Below are 14,229 nucleotides of genomic sequence, written 5' to 3' on the forward strand. Positions count from 1 at the left end.
CTCCTGCCCCAGTTCACCCACCCACTGTGGCTAGCTTTTCTGACCTGGACTCATGTCCTCTGCACACGTGATGCATCTGCCCTTCTAAACTGAGGTCAGCTCAAGGGCAAGGGTTCGGTCCTCCTCTAGATGAAGTGAGGGGAGGGGAGAGGCGTGCATGTGGGGATCTGTCATATGACCCCTTTTAGGGATGGGGTGGGGGAGCAGGCCTCACTTGGGCAGTAGAATTTCGGGGCCTCACACGGAGGGTGCAGGTGAGAGCGTCCAGCCCCACTGTCAGTCATCACCGTTTTGGCGCCTACTGATCGAGGACTTCTCCGTGCAGCCACAGCACAGAGCTGCACACATCACATACGCTCCCTCATTTAACGCCCCTCTGCAGTTTTGGAGAGTGCAGCGCTGAGAAGCTCAAGAACTCAGCATAGTCCCACGGCACAGCTTCCTTGTGTGGTTCTGCCTTCTCAACCTTTCAGCCCAGCATGTGGTTAAAAAGAAAAAAAGGCTTTGCTTCCAGAGGATATATGTGTAGGTGAAGACCAAAAGACCTTGTTTAAGCGATATTTTCCGCAACAAATAAATGTGTCAGTTCTGGCTTGTAGTTTAAATTTGGTTTAATTAGGATTTTATCACTTGGAGATCACACCAGCGAGGAGACAGCTGTCTTACCTTTACTTCTCAGACTGTGACACTCTGAGAAGCAGCTGATCAGAGGTTAAAATAGCTTCTAGTCTCCTAGGAGCTTCAGCGCACTTTGTTGCTCTGTAAACTGCTGACTTGCCTGGGAATTGACTTGTAAAGAATTTGCTTTTTGAACTGGGGTGCCAGTGTTAGGACCCTGCACATTTCAAGCTCAGCTCCAGCTTGGGATGGAAGGATGGTGAGAGGAACCCCAGGCCAGGTGAGCGCCTTGGCTTGCCTGCATCACCCATTGGCCTTTGTGTTGGACTTGGGGGAATGCTGGGACCCAGTCCACAGAACACTTTACATCCTGAGCCCAGCTTCTCCATTTGCAAGCTAGGCATCAGAACCTTTGCCTTGCTTGCATCCAGGGTCTCCCTGTGGATCAGATGAGTCAGGGAATTTAAGAAACTTGGAATGCTTAAAGTGATGCCCATAATTATTGTTAGGCTATTGCTGTAACTGGTCACATGAAGCTAGGGTACTTAGTTGCACGCAACAGAAATCTATTCTGACTGGTTTGTTTGTTCATTTTTGAAAAAAGAGAGAGCCTACCTTGGAAGTTCGCAGTCAGAAAGAAGCCCAGCATTTCACAGGAACATGGCTTGCTCTCAAGTACTAGACACTGCAGCTTGCTCTGCTACCGATGCCGCCAGAGAGAAGTCTGTGCTGCTGGCGCCTCCCCACAGCTGGGACAGTGAGTGGGGGGCACTTTATAGCCGGCAGCTGGCTCTTCCTCCCTCGAGGCTCCACGTGGAGCCTTCCCAAGTAAGGGAGGGGCATGGGCATTGGGCAGCCCATAGAATGACTTGGGAATTGAAGTTCCAGTCACCTTCCTCCATGGCTCCAGGCAACATGGTAAAATAGACAACATACCAGTCAAATTGAAGTCCAGAGACCTGAGGTCTAGTTTAGCCCTAGCTCTTGCCCTTCTTGTCCTGTACTTTACTTGGGTCTCTTGTGGCCCTCAGGATGTCTATGTTGTATGAGAGATTTCTGTGTTTCTTCTCATCCTGCCTGCTCTGATCCAGAGCCCACCCACCCTGGTGACCACAGTAGGCACTCAGGCAGCTTGGGGTGGCATCATACAGGTCACTTCCTCCCGTGGGTCAGCCTCTTTGAGAGGAGGGATGTGGTCTGACTCAGAAGCTCCTCAATCGGGCCATGTGGTAGAATCATGACCTGGGAGTGGGCAGGCTCTTGAAACATTCAGATTCCTGGGTCTTACCCTGGAAGATTCTGATTTGGTCAGTTTGATTTCTAACACCCTCCCTGGGCCACTGGATCTAGTTCATGTTGTACCGGATGATATCTGAGGTCTTTGCAGCCCTAACAGTTTATGGGTTTGTTACTTTTCTCACTTGGTAATGGACATGGTCATACTTCTCTGGCTACTGTGCAGAAAGCACACCCAAGCCTTGAGGCTATTTATTTGAATTTTGGAAGCATGATGCAGTCAGAAACTTCAGTTTATTATTTATTTATTTATTTATTTATTTATTTTTATTTATTTATTTTGCGGTACGCGTGCCTCTCACTGTTGTGGCCTCTCCCGGAGCCGCGGAGCACAGGCTCTGGACGCGCAGGCTCAGCGACCATGGCTCACGGGGCCAACCGCTCCGCGGCATGCGGGATCTTCCCGGACCGGAGCACGAACCCGTGTCCCCTGCATCGGCAGGCGGACTCTCAACCACTGCGCCACCAGGGAAGCCCAGAAACTTCAGTTTAAATGCTGACCTGTCTTTCATTAGCTGTGAACTGTTGAGTAAGTTCCTTAGTTGTTCCGAACCTCGTTGTTTGGGCGAGATGATAACGCCGGATCCCAGGGTAGTTGTGGGGACGAGAGGCCCTGTGTGCCTGAGTGAAGTGTGGGCAGCTTTGCGAGCACAGCATGGTACCGTGCAGCTGGAAGAGTCTATCCCTCCAGACAGACTCAGAGGCAGCTGCCATCTGCCATCCTTGGGGTAAGGAGGTGGCTTTTTGAACCCATATGTGGCTTGTTTTTCCAGTGGCCTCAACCAGTGAGCCCTGCACTTTCCTTTCTGGCCCTTTCTGAATGTTCTTTATAAATAACACTCTCAGCACATTTTTGCCACCTCCTTGCCTGTCCTTTCGCTGGCTTCTCAGTGCTCATGGGATAAAGTCTGTAGCCCATATGGGGCAGGCCTTCCCATACTGGGTCCCTCCTCCAGGTGCACCTTGGGGGTCTCTGCCCTCTCCATGGACACAAGGCCCAGCCTCAGTACACCCACTCCTTCCAGTAACTCCGGCGCTCCCTGCCATGCCCGCTCTGCCTTGATTGTTCCTCCAGGTGAGCTGAGGTTTTTATCTTCCCCTCAGCTGTCAGTCACTCTGCGTTCCCCTAGCACCCAGGAATTCACGGCCTTGCTGTGTGGGGACTCTCCTTTCACCTGTCTGCTTCCCCTTTCACCTGCCTCTCAAGTCCCTGAGGCCACATCTTAGTCACCTTTTTGTCTGCCAGATGACAAGACCCAGAGGCACTCTGTAAACATTCGAATGAAGAAATGAAGCAATGTGGCAGGCACATGGACTTGGGAGTTGGCTGGGCTGAGATTTTTCTGAAGGAAAAGCAGACCTGCCCTTTGGGAGGAGTTCAGGGGCTTATTTAAACATCTGCAGGCAGCAGCCATGTCAGCAAGATCAACTTCACTGTGTGTGAAGTCTACTAAGACAGTTAAGTTTCCAAAATCTGTTGTTCAGGCATGGACTGGGGTTGCTTTCACACCTGTCCACGTGGAGAAGAGCTGCTCATGTTAGTCGATCACAGGCTTTTAATAAGCCAGCGTGTGATGTTGGTAGCAGGAGCCCTGATGTTGTCCTGTTGGTGGCTGTTGGGGAACCGCTTGGGAGCACCCAGCATCGGTGTGAACAGGCACATGTGCTTAGGTGTGTGTGGGGGTGTGTGGAAGGGTGTCATTTCAGGGGCCATTCACTGGGGTTTTCAGGCCCTTGCTTGCTGCTTCCATTGGATCCAGGGCTGGTGAACACACAGGAGATAGGCTCCCTGGGACCTCCCTTCGGGACTCCGCCTCAGAATCCCGCCCACCAGCCAGAGTTCAGGTGCAAGGGGGAGGCCTGTTTGCTCTTCAGCCCTGCAGATCTGAAGAGGGTCAGACACCAGCGGCGTGTCCTCAGGACCTGAGCTTCCGGGTCGCTCTTCCATTCCCTGCAACTGATCATCTGGGCCCCCCATTCCCCGTGCCTGGTGACTCTGGCTGTCCCCTGTGAGGCGATAGGGAGGGGGCTCCAGGCCAACTCCCCCTGCAGTGCCTCGTGAGGCTGTCCCATACCAGGGCAGGGGAGCTTCAGGGACCTTATCATTTGCCATTGGGATTCGCTTGCTCTTGTTTCAGCTGTGAGTCTAGCATGGTGAGGCAGTCCTGGTGGTTGTGAGTTCTGCTTTGTGGCAGGGGAGACGTTTTCCCCCTCCCTCCACAAAAGGGAAATGGTGGGGCAGGGTGAGGGTAGGGGAGGTAACCTCATCGTTCGCCATCAGTTAATTTCTTAACTGAAATTTTCACGCTGATTATTCAGCAGGAGATGTTTGGCCTGATTGGAGGCCCCTCGGCCTGTAGTGTGACTGCGGGGCCTGTCCCTGGGCGCACAGGGATGCTGGTGTGTGCAGGCCTCTTGTCTGTCCTCCTCTTTCCCCAGCAATGCTGGGTTTTTAGTTTTTGCTTTTTTTTTTTTTTTTTTTTTTTAAGCTTGAGAAAGGTCATTAAACATTGGGCTGTGTTGGGCCTGAGGGCCACCCATGGTTTCCTGCTTTCCTGTTGAGCCAGGTGAAGGTCGGGAGAGTCTGTTTATGGTGTGAGTACAGTCAAGCAGTGAGCCACAGGCAGCTGGGTTCCTTGTGTCACTCTTATTTTTAAATCATTTTGTTATTAAGTCATTTTGACAACAGAATTAAAGGAAACGGAAGAAGCACTGCCCACAGTCCTGCTGTGTGAGCCTGTGAAGTCTGTGACCATTCTGCGTCAGGTGTTGCCGTGGTCTCACTCATGGTTACGTGTGTGGGCTCCACACCCCTCATGGTCCTATTCTGTCTCACGGTGATGCCCATCAGGTTGCTACTTCAGCGAGCAGCTGGCCTGCCTCACTGCGTCCGGCAGGTCACACCTACCTCCTGGCTCCACTTCTGCCTGTTATGAGAAACACAGCTATGAATACCTCTACATACATTGCTCTTTTGTCTCCTTTGGTGCTTTCCTGGGATTGGAGTTCCTGGCCCAGAAATGTCTGTATGTGGGGCTCCTGATGGTTTGGTCATGTCTCTCTGAAATGTCACCGGGAAGAGATATCAGCCCTGTGATGTGATGCTGAGTGCCATTAGATGCCAGTGAGACCACCTGTGTATTCGAGGTGGGTGGGAGTAGGATCAGAGCAGAGGGCTGGGGTTTGTGGGGGAGCCACCTAGGCATGGGGCCCACGCTACCCTTTGGGCGCTGGCAACCCCAAGCAGTGTGACTCTGGGTGGGTTACTTAATGCAAATAGCATTGGGCCTCCAGTTTTATCTGTGAGAGGAGAAAGCGGTATTGACCGTATTAAATTTTTATGCTGATTAATTAAACTGTTATTTCAATTAATTGAATAGTCAGTTGCCTGGCATACTGTGATAACTGCTGTTGTAGGAAATACAGTAGAACAGAGTTGAATAACAATTGGGTCCAGCCCTCCCCAGAGCTCACCTTTTATGGGGAAGTCGTCTAATTTTATGGAACCTAGTCAGATTTGATTCTTACCACTCTCTTAGGGCATGGGCACGGTTGAGATTTTTGCCCTCATTCTCCGGGAAAGAAGCAGAGGCGTGGGTAATTGTCAGAGGGGAGGATAGAACAGACAGCTTAGGGGTGAACAAGCGGATGTGTTGGTAAAAGGAACTGTGTGTGTAGAGGCAGGGAAGTGGGCTTCCAGTTGTCTGTCTCCTCAAACTGACGGAAAGAGTGTAGGGTCCGACATCACAAGCCTAGTGATGCCTGAGGCACGGGCGCTGTTTGGAGGCTCAGACAACCAACTTGGGGAGGAGAACCTCATCTGTAAGCGGGGGAATTAACATGTGCATCCTGCCTCCCCCCCGACTTGTCAATTCATTCATTGGCTATTGTTTCCCTGCTGTCATGTGCCAGGTGCTGGGGAACAGTGATGGACGGGCCTCTTGAAGCTTGAATCTAGGTGGGAAGACAGGTGACAAATAAAATCTCTTGTAGGCAAATCCAGGTAAAATAGAATGTCTGGGACAATTATCATTAGAGGGCCTGCCTGGGAAGAATTCCCTCTGCTAAAAAGGGGTGTAACTTTCAGCCCGCACAGCCAGGGGAAAGTGCTGTAACCCACCAACCATCTTTCAGCTGCCGTGGAGTTTTGTGGTGCATGCAGAACAGGGTTTCTGTAGGGAAGCCTCACAGATGTCGTGTCTGCTCTTCCAGCCTGGGGCCCCTGAAGGAATCAGACAGGTCGTTCTTAATTTGAGTCTCAATTTTAAAAATTAAATTTTGTCATTTACAGAAACTTGGCAGAAAATAAAGAAGCACTATCAGAAAAGGATATTGAGGGGTCAGGCAAGCAGGTGGTGGCGGGGGAAGGAGAGGGAACATCTGGTTCCCCAGGAGGATGCAGCAAGAGTCAGGCTCACTGCTGATGGATGACAGGACTCGGAACACCCCAGGTTGCCAGCAGGTTGTTTCCCATAATGGGTGTCATGGGGCGTCCTGCACCAGATGGTGGACCCCAAGTTAGCTTGTTTAATCCTCAAACACCCTGTGACATAGCACCAGCCCCACTTTAACAGGGGAGGGAGCAAGAGCCTTGGAGAGGTCCTGCAGGTGCCCACGGTCTCACCATTGGTAAGCAGTGGAGAGTGATTCTCCTACCGTCCGGCCTGTCCAGTCCTGCTCCCTGGCTTCCTGCAAGCCACAGTGCCCCCTACAGGTGTCTGGGCGGGAGTTGGGAGTCTTGCCTGGATGCCCAAAGGAACTGGTCCAGGCTGACTGTGTATGAAGGAAAGGAGGGGACTGGTCTTTGCTCTGCCCTCAGTGTGACCTTCCAAAAGGTTTCCTGCAGGGGATGTGGGAGCAGTGGAAGGGCCCTAGCAAGCCTCTACACACTCACAGTGATAGTTGTTCCCTCTGCTTCCCATCTCCCAGCCCCTCTTCCCACTCAGCCTTTAAAATGCAAGACATAGGGCTTCCCTGGTGGCACAGTGGTTTAAGAATCCACCTGCCAATGCAGGGGACACGGGTTCAGGCCCTGGTCCGGGAAGATCCCACATGCTGTGGAGCAACTAAGCCTGTGTGCCACAACTACTGAGCCTGTGCTCTAGAGCCCGCGAGCCACAACTGCTGAAGCCCATGTGCCACAGCTACTGAAACCCGTGCACCTAGAGCCCATGCTCCGCAACAAGAGAATCCACCTCAATGAGAAGCCCCCGCGCCACAATAAAGAGTAGCCCCCGCTTGCCGCAGCTAGAGAAAGCCTGCGTGCAGCAACAAAGACCCAACGCAGCCAAAAATTAATTAATTAATTAATTGTAAAAGATAAAAATTAAAAAATGAAATGCAAGACAGGTGGTACTGTACTTTCTTTGGAGAGCCTCCCCAGATACCTCAAGTGCCACCCAAAGAACCTCCTTCCCCACCATGCTGTCGTCACCTTCCCTTTCCTCCTCTGGGTCATCATCCCCTTGAGAATCTGAAGAGCTGTGGATTCTTACTCCAGAAAAATGAGCCTTTGCACACCTGGCCTGTGTGTGTGTCTGATCATGGACCTCTGGAATCCTGTCCATGGACCCAGGCTGAGTCCCCACCCTGGTCTGTGGACACTAGGTGCTTACTTGTTCTTTTTTTCTCCTCAGCCAGTGTGGAGTACTTAGCAGGAGGGAGCCAGTCAATATTTGTTGACTAATAGACTGCTGGAGGGGTTATCTGCCACCCCCTTTGAGCACGACTGGTTCCCCAGTTGCACTTGTGGCAAGAATAGGACCCGACTTGGCTTGGGGCCACCTCCCCACACTAGTCTGCCACACGCAGGACGTCAGCAGTCATCTGGGGCGAGGCCATGTGTTGACCTGCATGCCGTTGCCTGGGCCTCGGGATGGGGTATCAGTGGTGGGGCCAGCCCTGCCTCTGCTGAGGAGTGGGCCCATTTTCTGCTGCTGAGGACACCTTGACAGGCACTGGAACTTCAGCCATGGTCCGCACCGGCCATCGCCAGACCCTAGGCATTAGGCCTCAACCCTGGTCATCCTGGAAGCTGCCGCACACTCTCTCTTTGTCGCCTAAGCACTGCCACCTTTTTTGTTAAAGGCGCCTTCATTCTCCCAGCGAGTCCCGGTCAGGACCTCAGTCGTCCCTGACTTCTCCCTGTCCCCTCACGGCATTCAGGCACCCCCTTGTTCTATCCCATTGCCACTGACCTAGTTCCGGCTCTTATCTGCAGTCCTTATCTCCCGCTCCCTTTCTGTTCTCCCAGCCCTCAACTCGCTTTGTTCTCTCCGTTCACAAGCCTTTAGGGAATGTCCACACCCACAGGAGAGCAGTGGCTCTCAGCTCTGGGCCCACCCTCCCCTTCTGAACTCTCTGATCCTTGGTGAAGCACTGAACGGGGAATCAGAAGACCTGCTCCCCCTGTACAGATTGTCTGACATGTCTTCTGACATGGTCTTCCTGGAGCAGATGTTATCATACTGCCCATCTCGGGATTGCAGAGAAAGCCTGGTGAAAACAATGAAAGTGAAAACTTACCGTGACCTCTGCAGGTGCCAGCAGTCTGGGCCTGTGGCCTCGTGGCTTCTCTGCGGCCCTTCCCTTCTTGCCCTGGCCCAATTCTCCCTGCCCCTCAGGGTCTGCTGTCCTGTTACCCAAGCCGCAGGCCTTCCTCCTTCCTCCCTGGTCACTTCTTTCTTGTAATATTGCCATGATGTTGGTATGATAGTCCTGGTTTTCATACATGGGGACACCCAGGCCAGACAGGTTGCATGGCTTGCCCAGGGTCACACAGCAAGGTGAAATTGAGCCGGGCTTGCCAGACACGTTCCCACCCAGAGCCCATGAGCTCAACCACTGTGCTGTGCCTGCTGTAGGCGGTGTCAGGCCCACGGGTACAGGTGGGTAAGACAAGCATCTGCCTTCAAGGATCTCTCCGCCTACTGAGCAGGCAGTGGGTACACTGGCCAGGTCATCCTAGCAGCAGACTGAGTGCCAGGGCCCAGAGTCAGGGGCCCTGCCGCCCAAGCTGCCTGTTGGAACCTCCCCTCCCCACCCCCTTCCCTGGTCTCTGGGCAGTAGAGAGCCATGCGGTTTCTGTGCCCAGGCGTGGTGGTGTTCGGCCCAGGGCTTATCATTGCATCTTCAGGGTGAGTCAGACTCTGGCTGACTGCCCTGCCCCCTAAGTGCCCTTGGAGCACAGCTCCGGCTGCAGCTGCACCCGACAGGAAGTCCCTTTGCCCCACATGGGGCTGCCCTGGCTCTGAGGATGGGCAGCAGGGTGATACTGTGAAACCTGCCAGGTTTGCCCTCAGCATTGTCAGTGCCTTCCTGCTCCCCTCTTCCTGGCATCTGTGCCCATGTCTCTTTGACTTTTCCCCACCCTGGGCCAAGTTGGAACTGGAAAGGCTCAAACCGGGGCCAGTTTCCCCTCTTCTTCGGAAACGAGGGTTTGGAGCCTGTTCTCTTGATTGTTGAACAGAAGGGCTGTTTCCATGGACAGTACCCCAGGCATACTCAGAGCTAATGAGGCATGTTTGCCTGGGCACTGGAAAGTGTTTTTGTACCTGTGAGTTTCTGTTGGCTCTCCAGCTGCTTCAGTAATGGTCTCACGGTGGGAGGAACCTAGACCAGAAGTTGAAGTGTCCCTCTGTTAACCCTTTCCTGCCTCCCTCTTTTTCTTCTGGAAGGGAGAGCCCCAGGCAGCAGCTCCTCCTCAGATGAGGGAGGGGCTTGTTCCTTGTCCCCTCAGAGCAAGCGCCCCTGCCTCAGCACATCTGCCCCTGATGGCACCCACCCGGCCCTCAGCTACTCTTAACCACCCTCCCCAGCGCATACTCACAAAGAACAGGTAGGGACAGGTCCAGGCTGGGAGTGGAGCATCTCACCTAGTTTCTAGTCTCCGTCTCCTCCCACCACTCACTCTCCAGGCTGCCAAAGTGCTTTTCCGAGCATCAGCCTCGGCCCACCCAGAGCACTGGAGGAAGACCCTGTCAGCCCCCCTCCACTCCTGACCCCCTCGGTCTTGGGTGGGCCAGCCACCTGGGTCTGCCCTGCAGGTCTTATCAGTGCCCTTGCTCTGCTCTCATGTCTGCCAGGCAATTACCATTCCCAGGAACGTTCTGCCTTCTTTAGCCACTTGGCAAGTCCCCATTCGACATTTAGGGCTGAGTTGAAGGGTAACCTCCTTCCCTGACAACACCTATTCCTTGCCGATTCTCCAAGTACACAAAACATTGAATGAAGCTTTCCTCCCCACTCTTGGCACAGTTACCATTGTCTAAACCTGCTCCTTGAGCTCCTTGTGGGCAGGGTTCTTATTTCCTTTATCCTTGTGCCTAAGGCAGGCCCAGCACACAAAGGGGTCCGGGGGTACAAGGGAAGAGGGACCCTTGTCTTTGCCTGGGTGTGGAGGTCAGCAGGAGGAGGTGCAGCAGCCTCCCTTCTCCCCCTGCTTTTCTACATTTCTGGTGGTTAATTGAGCTACTTCTGGTAGTCGCCCTACATTCAGGCAGCAAGTATGGATTGATCTCCCCGCCCCCCATTTTGTATACCATCCAGAGGCAGGTGCATTCAGCTAGTGAGGGCTCCTTCTGAGAGGGGACTGAGGAGCAAACACGGAGTTAAAACACCAAGTCTCGGGACTTTCAGTGGTTAAGACTCCGCACTTCCACTGCTGGGGGCATGGATTCGATCCCTGGTCGGGGAACTAAGATCCTGCATGCCGCGTGGCGTGGCCAAAAAATTTAAAAAACAAAAACAAAAAAAACCACCAAGTCGGGACATGTCCCAAAATTGATAAATCTTCAGCTGGTCTAATAAGGAAAGAGAAAAAACACAAATTATCAATATCAGTGGGTATCACCATGGATCCTACAGACATTAAAAGGATAATAAGGGGGGCTTCCCTGGTGGCACAGTGGTTAAGAATCCACCTGCCAATGCAGGGGACACAGGTTCGAGCCCTGGTCCGGGAAGATCCCACATGCGGCGGAGCAACTAAGCCTGTGCCACAACTACTGAGCCTGCGTGCCTAGAGCCCGTGCTCCACAACAAGAGAAGCCACCACAATGAGAAGTCCGCACACTGCAACGAAGAGTAGCCCCTGCTCACCGCAGCTAGAGAAAGCCCGCGTGCGGCAACGAAGACCCAACGCAGCCAAAAATAAATAAATAAATAAAATAAATTTTTTTATAAAAGGATAATAAGGGAATATTATAAGCGACTTTATGCCGGTAAATTCAGTATGAATAGATATTCCTTGAAAGACACAATATAAGACTGACTCAGGAGGAAATAGAAAATCTGATGAGCCCCATACCTAAAACCTCACAAAGAAAACTTTAGGCCAAGATGAAGTCTTGTCATATATTTAAAGAAGAAATAACACCAATCTTGCACAATGCTAATTTTATTTGTAAAAGTGTTCCTGGCAAAAGGATTTCAAACATTATGAAACAGGTCGGTCAGGTTTGGGGCAGGACTGTTTTTGAGAGCCCCTGAAGTCCTGCCTCAGAGGCCCCTTCCTCCTGTGGGCTCTGAGGGAGGTGAGAGCAGGGGCAGGGCCTAGGTGTGGAAACCTGGGCCGGGGTCAGAAATGTGGGGTACCTCCAGTAACAGGCAAGCGGGCTGTGGGGAGGACCCCAGTCCAGGCCTTGGCTTTCCTGCCCTCCAGCCACCAGTGTTCTAATAATTTGGCTCTTCTGGAGTTGGTGGAGAGAGTAGTTAAGTTAGCACAGAGTTAATGAAGGTGATGTAGTCCAGGCTCATGGCTACACCTGCAAGAGCTCTAGGAGATGTCCCCACACTGAGAGGGACTTGGAAGGGACACAGAGGTCTGATTATGAGTAGGAATGACGACAGGCCTGTGTCTTGGGCCCAGACGAGTGACAGAACCTGTTGCCTGGGAACCTCAGAAGGTTGCCTTGAGGAGGTAGCCTTTGAGCTGGAGTCCAGAACTGGCCAGAGGGTGGGCTTTGTTCGGGGTAGTCAGAATGGACAGATCAGGATTTGGGACAGAGGGTCCGGTGTCAGGGTATTCTGGACAAGGCCAGTATGGATGGGCTACAGCTGAGGCCTTGGGAGGCTGCACCTTGAGGAGAATGCTGTTCCTGAGGGTATGGGGACCAATGAGAGCTTTGAGCAGAGGACACCCTCCTTCCATGTGGATGGATAAGGTGGAGAGAGATGTAGGGGAGATGGATTAGAAAGAGGAGGAGGAGGGTGCAGCAGGCTGCTGTGGTCTCCAGAGTGTAGGGGGTAGCTGGCGGCAGGCAAGGGTGGGGGGAATAGCTGTGGGCTTGGCTGTGGTGGGGACCTATGGGGGTGGGACAGAACATGGGGCTGGAAGGAGGGAGAAAGGCGGGAGATTGGGGAAGGGTGTGTGTAGGCGGGGCTAGGCAGCGAGTTCCATTTAAGGGTCTGGGGGTGGGTAAGATGTCTCTAGATTCCCTGGGATGCTGTGTAACTCGGGCCCTGCCTGCACTCCCATGGGTGTCCCCCGGGGCTTAGACCTAGGCCCAGGCTGGCTGTGACTGGTCTGAATGCACGTGGCCAAATCTGAACTGTGAGGGGAGCATGGGAGAGGTGACTGGGTTCAGAGCTGGTTTTAGAAACTACGTGCCTCTCCCGTCTCCTTGGCAAAAATGCAAGAGCTCAGGAGGACCTTGATCCAGAACCCCAGCTACCACTGACAGATTCTGTGACCTTGGGACAATCTTTCCTTTCCGTGGCGGTCATTTGCCAGCTTCCCCCATGGGTTGATTTGAGGACTCGGAAGGCGGTGGTCCTGTGAGCCCTCCAGTTCTGAGGGCCTTCGAGTTTCTCAGGCTGGGTGGGCCATGAAACTGGTCAGTGCCTCCTACCACTATCCCGAGCAGTGCAAGTCCTGCCTTGTGACCTAGGCCAGGGTTGCCCCAAGGCCATTTCCCTGCTCAGAGACGCTCACCGTGCTACCTGAGTTGCCTTTGCGTGGGCCGACTGGAGCGCGCCTCGTCCCTGCACTTATGTGGCCTGTTCATTTGTTCACTGGCTCTGGCTCCACGCACATATGGGTTCCATTCTTGAGCCCCTGCTCTTGCACAGCATCCCAGGCTGGGGTCTTCCTTAACCTCAGCAGTCTGCACGGCCCACCAGACAGCGGGGGATGTTTTTAAAATGTCATTTAGATCGTTGGGTGTTTTCTCATTTATTAATAAATAACTTGGCCTTTGCCGAGACACTTGAGTGTCTCCGGGACCCCAGGAGGGTGGTGGCAGCTGTGCCGCTGAGTTTGCCCTTGCTCGGGGGCCGTGAACGTGCATGGTGTTTGCAAAGGAGTCGCTCCCAAAGGCTGTTTCCACAGTCCCCAACCTCTGCCTCCAGCTGGCCCAGGTTAACAGGGCCCTCGTGGAAAGAAGCCTTCCTGTGGGCTTGCGCATCAGCCCACTTCGGGGGAAAGCTGAGCCTTTGCTGCTCTTCCACCCCTGTCCTTTCTCACCAAGGGGAGGTGTCTGCCACCTTCCTCCCCTGCTGCAGGACCTCTGGCCATCAGGGAGTCCACTGGCTGGCAATTAGGAAGGAGCTTTTAGTTCCAATGTCCTGGCTTCTGGCGTTAATTAACGTAATCACTAGCGTTTGTCAGGGAGGGGTGCATGCAGCCTGGGAGCCACGTGGGGAGCCTTAACTGGTTTCTCAGTTGAGAGTTTGTACGCCTGCTCCCCTTTCCTCTTTGGCCATCACCAAGCAAATGCTTCTGCCCCAGGGCCTCCCTGCCCAGCCTGTCAGCAGGCTCTTGGGAGAGGCCTCTGGTCCTTCCTCCAGCAGCTGTGCTCCCGTTGCCCTAGAACGCTGGCCAGAGCCCTCTGTGATCGGCCCCACCCCTTGACAGCCTTACCTGCATTCACCTGCGCCCTGACTGCTGCTCCAACCACCTGTGTGTTCTTCAGACCGCACCCCGCCTTTGCTCAAGCTTGCTCCCCTCTGGGAGTGCCCTTCCTGCTCCTGTCTCCGCATCCTGTAACACCCAAATTCTGCCCACCCCTTAGTAGGAAAGTAGGAAGCCCCCTGCCCACCCCGCAGACCCGTGCTGACCTCCCTCATGTAGCTGTTGTCACTCGTTCCTGCCGCCTCATCCCCAGGAGACTGAGCCGCCCAGGGGAACATCTTGCTCTGTTCACATCACAGAAACCTTTCTCTGGTCCAGGACTCCGAGCCTGGTTTGGGTGGTCTCCTTGCCCATAGGTGTGTGGCCAACGAATGGCGCAGTCTGGTGGTTTCCAGGGTCTCCACGACGAACACTGGCAGGAAGTGACTCATAATGCGAATGCCACTCTCGAGGAGGCCGTTGTC

At 53.5% G+C, this 14,229-nt stretch overlaps 1 protein-coding gene and 1 long non-coding RNA gene across 2 annotated transcripts in view; one reads left to right on the plus strand and one right to left on the minus strand.

Annotated features, from left to right (window-relative positions):
• CCDC12 (coiled-coil domain containing 12) overlaps positions 1–14,229 on the plus strand; it is a 51,203-nt gene that overhangs the window by 17,100 nt on the left and 19,874 nt on the right. The gene's annotated exons all lie outside the window — the stretch shown is intronic.
• Positions 1,933–8,782, minus strand: LOC309812914. The gene is made up of 3 exons (XR_014295418.1): positions 8,440–8,782; positions 6,035–6,136; positions 1,933–4,841 (listed from the first exon to the last, which is right to left on the minus strand). It is a non-coding gene; the product is annotated as an uncharacterized lncRNA (long non-coding RNA).

Source organism: Mesoplodon mirus, assembly GCF_964341445.2.
Source record: "Mesoplodon mirus genome assembly, chromosome: 12".
Taxonomy (NCBI): Eukaryota; Metazoa; Chordata; class Mammalia; order Artiodactyla; family Ziphiidae; genus Mesoplodon; species Mesoplodon mirus.